This window comes from Echinops telfairi, unplaced genomic scaffold, assembly GCF_000313985.2.
Source record: "Echinops telfairi isolate 266 unplaced genomic scaffold, ASM31398v2 ScPeMD7_3;HRSCAF=10, whole genome shotgun sequence".
NCBI lineage: Eukaryota > Metazoa > Chordata > Mammalia > Afrosoricida > Tenrecidae > Echinops > Echinops telfairi.
The window spans coordinates 56,039,216-56,044,762 of NW_022103899.1; the positions used below are offsets into that span (position 1 = coordinate 56,039,216).

At 49.8% G+C, this 5,547-nt stretch overlaps 1 protein-coding gene across 1 annotated transcript in view; it reads right to left on the bottom strand.

Moving 5' to 3' along the window:
• Positions 1-5,547, bottom strand: part of DNER (delta/notch like EGF repeat containing) — a 188,960-nt gene that overhangs the window by 76,139 nt on the left and 107,274 nt on the right. The window lies entirely within an intron of this gene.

Here is a 5,547-nt window from a genome sequence, read left to right on the forward strand (position 1 = left end):
AAAAAAAGAATGATTCTTCCTCCAGAGTCTCCAGAGAGGACAGGGCTCTGCTGCCCCTGTGACGCCTGGACTCCAGGTCTGTGAGGGATGAGCTTCTTTTGTTCTAAGCCACTCAGTGTGATGCTGTGTAGTAGCACCGGTGGGAAATAAATACCATGTCCCCTTCTGATTTGTACCACAGTACCTTCTCCTGGTGGTGTAGTGGTTATACATTGGGCTGCTTACTGCAAGGTCAGCAGTTCGAAACTACCAGCCGTTCCTTGGGAGAAAGATGGGGCTTTCTACTCCTGTGAAGAGTTACAGTCTCAGAAATGTGCAAGGCGGCTCTACTCTGTGACTCAGCATTGACTCAGCAGTGAGTTTGATTTACTGTGTTTAGGTGGAGCTAATGGGCTAAACCACCGTCTATTCCATGTGAGAAAGATGGCGCTGTCTGCACCTGTAAGGTTTACCACCTCAGAAGTCCTAGACGTAGCATTTCTGTGAGTTCGAATCAGTTTGGCAGCAGGGAGTTTGCTGGGTTTTGTATGGGTTTGAGTAGTTCCACAGAGGGAGGGACTAGGAGAAGGGTGCATATTAGTCGGTTGGCATTTGGATGATCCAAATATAAATGAACGATCACAGAATCCAAACGAAGGTGGAAAATCTTGGCCATCTCCACAGTCTGCTGAGCAGCAGAGAGAAGCCAAAGGAGACAGCCTCTGGCCTCTCCAAATGAGCTCCTTCTTCGACAGAAAGAGCAGCAGGGCACACTGGCTTAGCTCGTCTGATAGCACTTTGCATCACTGGGAGATTGGCAGAGGTTGCTTTTTTTTTTTTTAACACACAGAAGGTTTATGGCCACTCTACACCACGAAAATCTGTTTGTTTTTAAAAATCATTTTATTGGGGCTCACACAGCTCTTAGCACAATCCATGCATCCATCCATGTGTCAAGCACTTTTGTCCATTTGTTGCCATCATCATTCTCAAAACATTTTCTTTCTACTTGAACACTTGGTATTGGGTCCTCATTTTTCCCTCCCTCCCTCACGAGCCCTTGATCATTTATAACTTATTATTTTTTCATGTCTTATACTGACTGATATCTACCTTCGCCCACTTTTCTGCTGTCTGTCCCCCTGAGAGGGGGGTATATGTAGATCATTGTGATCTGATCCCCCATCTTCCCCCCACCTTCCCCTTACCCTCCTGGTCCCGTTACTCTCATTATTGATCCTGAGGGTTTATCTGTCATATATTCCCTGTGTTTCCAGCTCTTATCTGTACCCGTGTACATGCTCTGGTTTGTCCGGATTTGTAAGGTAGAATTGGGGTCATGATAGTGAGGGGGGTAGGCATTAAAGGACTAGAGGAAAGTTATATGTTCCAATGGTGCTACACTGCACCCTGACTGGCTCGTCTCTTCCTTGTGACCCTTCTGTAAGGGGATGTCCAATTGTCTACAGATGGGCTTTGGGCCTCCACTCCACACTCCCCCTCAATCACATGTGCTCATTGCTGTCCCGGGGCCATGCTTTGGTCATTGTCACCACATTCCAAACACTTCCAGCCTGCTTTTTGCACGCTTCATGGACCACAGCCCCCGGACAACATCCCTCTTCCAGGCACCGGGACACGAAAACATTCATGTGCCTGGTTGGATTGTGACACTCACTTGGTTGCAGGGTCTGGAACCAAACCCGGCTTTTCTTGGAGGTCTGTCTGGATCTGTGACAATGAGATGGCCAGGGGAGGCTGTTTCCTCTTTGCAGATACGCCTGGAATGAATCCTTAGTGGAGGGAGGGATGGATCCCCTGAAGGAACAGGCTCTCAGTGGAGCAGAGCTTCCTCTGAGGAACTGATGGTTACAGGGACCGGGCGAATCTGGAAAATCTCAGGGGAGGCCTGGGGCCATAAAGAAAGGGCCAGGTTTGGCGTGGTGGACAAGACAGCAGGAGGTGGGAGGCGGGAGGCGGCTGGTATGTTAACCAGAGAGGGAGTTTTGGCTGGTGTTTCTGAAAAACCTAATGAGAACCACATTCGCTCTCACTCTAGGAAAGCAGGCAGTGGGGCTAGATAAAGAGGAGGAGAGGGGCATCGAGGAACAGCAATTCCACACTCGTCGGGCGTAAGCGACCCAGAAGATGACTTTTACAGAGATGTGACTGTTCATTTTTAGGGAAATCCATTGGTGATCAAGGAAAAGGGTCCCTTCTTCTGCAGGACAGAGAGACCCATTTAGATTTAAGGCTGGCAAGCGAAACATCGTTTGGAAATGGTCAGAGGAAGATCGAATCCAATTTCCCCCTGGCCTAGACTAAAGAGATAAAAGGGTAGGAGACAGAAAATGTAGTCGAAGCATGAGTTACATGAACAAAAACAATCGGGTATGAGCAGTGGGAATGCAGACGTTGGGCCAAGGTTCCCCATTTCCTGTTGTGCACTTATTGACTGAACCTCCGCTAATTGAGACCAACCATGTCCCAGGCACTGCCTCAAGCCCCGCCACGTCTAAGGGGGTAAACATGATCATAAGATCAACCACGGAAGGAACAAAACAAGACACGGTGGCCTTTGAATCAATTCCAGCCCACAGCCGTCCCATGTGTGTCAGAGAAGGACGGTGCTCTGGGTGGGGTGGGGGGGGTGATCTTTCACAAAGAGATTGGCAGGCCTTGCTTCCCAGGCACTTCCGAGTGAGTTCAAACCTCCAGCCTGTGGGTTATCTGCCAGACACACGAGCAAGTTGTACCATGCAGGGAGCTCCCCCAAACGATCAACAAGTAAACCGAGAAGCTCAGTCCGTGTGTCGTGCGCTACTGAAGCGGGGACGGCAGGACAGGATGTGGGGGCAAGGCAGGGTTTGACCTCTTGCCACAGAGTCCATGCAGACTCACAGTGATCCTGTGACACAGAGTAGAATGGCCCCCACAGGGTGCCCAAGGCTGTCACCTTCAGGGAGGCAGACTGGCACACCTTTCTTCAGCAGCATGGCTGGCTGGTGGGTTTGACCTGCCAACCTTTCAGTTAGCAGCAAAGTGCCTCATCACTGCACCCCCAGGGATCCTTCAGCAGTGCATCAGGGAGACCCAGACAACATGAGGAAGGGCAAGGCGTTCAGCAACGGTAGCATCAGGAGCAAGTGCCTACAAGAGCACTGGGTTTGATGGTGCAGGGCGCCCCCTGCAGCACAATGCAGGAGCACCCAGAGGCCATGGCTGCAGGGGAGAGAGGAAAGGTGAGGGGTAGGTCCGAAATGAGGTTGGAGAGGAGCAGGCTGGGGGCTTCTTGGCCTGGGAACCAACACTGGGACAAGAAATGACCATCAGTTTGAGAAGCAGGAAGTGAAAACATGGGCTCTCCATGTTAGAAAGAGCATGGGTGCTATTGCGCAGGGACTGGCGTGCAGGGGACAAGAGCAGAGAAGAGTCGGTCGGTCAGGACGCAACTGCAGACCAAACTCACTGCTATCAAGTAGCTGCCAACTCACAGTGGCCCTACAGGACAGGTTAGAAGTGCTTGCGTGAGTTTCTGAGACGGAGGAAGCCTGAAGGCGTCTGAACAGGGGCAAGGCTGAGTGTGATTCCAGGGACCAGTCGTGGAATAAGAGAGAAGGGGTGGGATGGGGGGCAAATGTCTCCTCTACATTCCCATCAAATATGACTGAGGCAGTGCAGAAGGAGCTTTTTAGTGGCGTATAGATTAAAGAAGTCAAACATCAGCGGAAGATGCTCCATGAGATGAGTACTGCAAGGAGGGGCAGGGCTTCCTTCTGATGGATGGGGTGTCATTGTGAGTTGGAATCAACTCGACCGCCCCGAACAGCAGACATGTATTAGAGAAGGAGATGCGTCTGTGTGGTCATTCATCGCTGGCTGTAGCGTCTGTCTTCCTTTCGTACTATTCAGCTGCTGCTGGCACGGGAGGCGATTGAAAAGAGGATGTCGTTTGTCTCTAGGCCAGCCAAAGAGGTGAAAGAACTATCCCTCCCCCTAGCTCCCCACCCCCGGAAAGGACAAAACTTGACTCTTGACCTGTGGAGAGCACGGAGCTTGCTGGAAAGTTTTGGAACAGAGTTTGGGTGGAGAAGGCTGAGCCTGCCAATCCTGACCCTGCCCCAATTACCTGCAGTGAGGAGGCCAGTGTCCTAGGTACTGGCTCTTCCTCTCCCTCGGGCTTATACAAGGATGTGAAATGTGGTGCAGACACCGGAGGCCTAATGCTTCAATGCGTAGGCAGATCTTTTTAGCTGATGTGGCAGCCGTTACTATGGGGCCAAAGGGAAGAACGGTGATTACTGAGCAGAGTTGGGGAAGTCCCAAAGTAACAAAAGATGGTGTCACGGTTGCAAAACTGATTGACTGAAAGGATAAATACAAAATGGCCGGGGCCAGACTTGTCCGGGATGTTTCCAATAGCACAAACAAAGAGTCCGGGAAGGGCACCACCGCTGCCACTGCACTGGTGCCCTCTATCACCAAGGAAGGCTTAAAGAAGAATCGCCAAGGTGCTAATCCAGTGGAAATCAGAAGGGGGAGGGGGTAGCTGGCGATGCTGCAATTGCTGAGCTTAAGAGGTGATCTCAACCTGTGACGACTCCTGAGGAATGGCTCAGGTGCTGTAACTTCTGCAAGCTGAGACAAAGAGATGGGCACTCTCGTTTCTGATGCAATGACAATGGCTGGAAGAAAGGTCGTCACCACAGGAAAGGCTGGGAAAACATTGAAAGGTGAATGAGAAATTGCTAAGGCAGAAGTCTGACCGAGGTTCCATTTCCCCATATTTTCTTAATGCAGCCAAAGGTCAAAAGCGTGAGTTCCAGATGCCTATGTTCTATAAGTGAAAAGAAAATTTCTAGCATCCAGTCTATTATTGCACCTGCTCTTGAAATTGCCAATGCTCACCGTAAGCCTTTGGCCATAATTGGTGAGGGTGTTGATGGAGAAGCTCCAAGCGCCCTCATTTTGAGCAGGCTACAAGTTGATGGTCGAGTCGTAGCAGAAAATCCTCCAGCTTTGGGTGAAAATAGAAAGCTTAAAGACGTGGCCATTGTTACTGGCGGCAGTGTTCGGAGAAGAGGGATTGACTTTGAATCTTGAGACTGTTCAACCTTCTGACTTAGGAAAAATTGGAGCGGTCACTATGACCAAACATGATGCCAGGCTCTTAAAAGGAAAAGGTGACACGGCTCAAATTGAAAAGCGTATTTAAGAATTCATTAAGCAGTTGGACATGACCACTAGTGAATGTGGAAAGGGAAAACTGAATGAACGTCTGGCAAAACTTGCAGATGGAGTAGGGGTGCTAACAGCTAGGGGGACAAATGATGTGGAAGTGGATGAAAAGAGAGACAGGGTCACCAATGCCCTCGAAGCAACACAAGCTGCTATGGAAAAGGCATTGCTCTGGGAGGTGGCTGTGCTCATGAACTCGAGCAACTGAAGATCAAAAACTTGGTTTAGAGATGATTGAAAGAACACTTGAGACTGTTGCAAAAAAAATAATAAATAACACTTGAAATTCCTGCAATGACCATTGTTAACTGGACATCCCCTTACAGAAGG